The 2898-nt window shown below is 31.1% G+C and overlaps 1 long non-coding RNA gene across 1 annotated transcript; it reads right to left on the bottom strand.

Moving 5' to 3' along the window:
- Nucleotides 1–809: 809 nt before the first annotated feature.
- On the bottom strand, nt 810–2689 carry LOC128290297 (uncharacterized). Its single transcript, XR_008280014.1, has 3 exons — nt 2601–2689; nt 1600–1679; nt 810–986 (listed from the first exon to the last, which is right to left on the bottom strand). It is a non-coding gene; the product is annotated as an uncharacterized LOC128290297 (long non-coding RNA).
- Nucleotides 2690–2898: the final 209 nt, after the last annotated feature.

Genomic DNA, 2898 nt, shown 5'->3' with positions numbered 1-2898 from the left:
AATTTGAGGACCAACTTAGAATAAATGTCATGGTCTAAAGATTTCTAGTGCAATTAACTCATTCTTTGAGTAATCTTAAATTTTAGATCGATTTAATTTTTTTAATTAGTTTAGTCTTTATTTTTTTACCAAATAAAGTAGAAGTATAATAAAAAACATAAATCTCTTTTTTTAATAATGAAACAATAGAGGTCATACATTAAAATTAAAATTATTACATTTACTCTAATAATTTATTATTAGCATGTTAATTATGATTATAGCTACAATTATAGTTGGTGATGCAATTATATTTTCATAAGCTAACATAACTATTGTTTATAAATTTATTTCAACACTCTATATTTAATATAAATTGTAATGAAAAAATTATATTGTATCAAAAGAAAGATGGTTTAAGTACAATGTGGGATTGTTTATTATTTTCATGGAATATTCCATGGTAAATAGATTATTTTCTTGATCCCTTTATTATTTTCTTGATCATTTAGCACAAGAAGATACAATGTTGGGATTGTTTATTAATTGAAACCTGGAATATTCAATTCAATTCTTAAGCTACAATCATTAGATTAGATTAGATTAGACTAGATTAGATTAGATTAGAATAGATTAGATTAGATGTTTATCTAAAATCTCTACAATCAATTTTCATTTCATATTTAATTCAATTTTCATGTAGCAGAGGTTGATTTTTGATCAACTGAACAACTTCTTATCTATTCCTATCAGCTACTTCGATTAGATTTTAGGGTCTCACTCCTGATCATCATTCTATAGTGATAAAATCAGGATCTGGATTCTCTATATTCCCTTTATTTGTAGCCATTTGCTGGCTGGCTCGCGTCACAGGACTTAACTCAGGATTTGGATTCTCAATATGACCATTAATTATAGCCATCTTGTTTTATCTGCCCATTGCTTTCTCTAAAAATCCTAAAAGAAGCTTTTTCTTTAATGATAGCAAAACCTTAGAAGGATGATACCTGAAATTTATGCAGTGCTACAAGTAAATCACAGTGCAAACTATAAATTAACAACTTTAGGTAAAATAAGAATCAAGTTTAGTTCCTCACTCTGTCCCCTCTATTGATATTCCTTTTGCATTATGTTTTAAGAAAAGTAACTAACAAAGTCCATTAATCTCACCAATCTAGTTACCTGAGTTCATTTAGCTCCAAACTAGCCCAAGGAACATGTTGATGTATTGATAGATTATAAGATATAAGCCAAGTATGACATAAAATTTAGAAAATATATCATCAATAGAAAGATGTAATTATGAAGAAATATTGATACCAATAAGTAAACCACTACTAACTCACACACCACAAACATGACTACTGCCCTTGTGATTCACCACGAAATGGGTTTTTGGGGTGAACACAGTGCCTAGGCCAAGAGATGTGGTTTGAAACTCTAGTTATTCATGCTTATAACTTATTGCTTGTAATGATCCAATGCACATGGGCTTAATCACATTATATACTTAGAGTCTGTTTTTGTTTCAACATCAACTTTAAGCTAGACACTTAGCATAAAGTCCAGGAATGAACATGCAATCTATTCTTAACAGAATTTAATCAGGAAAAGAAATACCTCTTTGGGACAATTCAGATATCGATAGTTTCTCAAAATCAGAAAAGGGGAGTTTCAAAGGTCTCTATTGATTTCCAGCCCTGCAACAGACAACAGGAGTATTCCTTAAAGGTTCAAAATTGCATTAATTTATAATGGAAGCAAAAACCTTGATTTTTTTTGGCAAATTAAATTTTTTATTAAAACCCCAAAACGAGAGATTAAACTAAAAGTTATACATACGCAACACCCTTAAGCCTCAACAACACTGCTGCCTAAGCGAAAGATGGAACACCTAAAGGATTAAAAGCTATAATTGCTAATTTGCTATTAATGTTGGCAAACTACAATCAATTTTCTTTGTCTTTATTTCCATAATTCAAGTCTCCATTCTTTGTCAAACATCTAACAGTCAATTTTTTCAGCAGTATTAGCTCATTAATAAAAAAATCCATCACTAATTAAGTACTTCTCTAGGATCCAATTAGCCTCAGCCTTAGAATAAGCAGAAAGTTACACCAATTGTTGGATCAACAAAGAAATGAAGAAAACCCAAAGTTTGGAACAAAAGAAACAGCAGAAAAGAAACTATGAACAAAAATCATATTGCAAATGGAGAAATCAATTAAAAAAAGAAAGGAAAAGAAAAGAAGAACTAACCAATGCCATGGTCAAAGAAAGATGATAAAGTTGGGTCAATGAATGAAGTCTGTCTTAAGAATGGAAAAAATGAGGGATTTTTACTTAAAGGCATAAGCTATAGGGGGAAAGCAGATTGGGAGACAAGGGGGGTTTGGTACCTATACAAGTAAAAATCTCAATGTTAAGTACAGACCCATACAAGTAGAAATCTCAGCTTGCAACCCATACAAGTAGAAATCTCAATGTTAGGTATAGACCCCCAACATTCCAGAAGAAATAAAAGCATAAAAAAGGGTAAAAAAAATGGAAGAATGAAAAGAAATGACACACAAAAAGCATCAAGAAGAAACCAAATGGATAAATTTGAGCTTAACACTTACAATCACAGGCTTATCGGTCGTCAATTGAGGAGGAGTTGACACAGCTTGCAGCAGAGGTATTTCTTCCCCGTTAGCAGAATTTGGGCTGCAAAATCTGAAGAAAAAAAAAAGATTGATAAAGAAACTTTTAAGGATAAAATGGTAAATTAATAAATAAAACTAATACCTCTGCTGCACCAGTTAACTTATTGATGCTTTCAGCTCCAGTTGATTTTTGGGATATCAGTGTGGTGAAAATTGATTTTGGCTGCACTAAAATGCTCAACCAAACAGGTTGCCAGTGAGATTGGTAGCCTAA

Source organism: Gossypium arboreum, chromosome 3 (genome assembly GCF_025698485.1).
Source record: "Gossypium arboreum isolate Shixiya-1 chromosome 3, ASM2569848v2, whole genome shotgun sequence".
Classification (NCBI taxonomy): domain Eukaryota; kingdom Viridiplantae; phylum Streptophyta; class Magnoliopsida; order Malvales; family Malvaceae; genus Gossypium; species Gossypium arboreum.
Note: the sequence above shows the minus strand (reverse complement) of the source record. Positions and strands in the feature narration are given on the sequence as shown.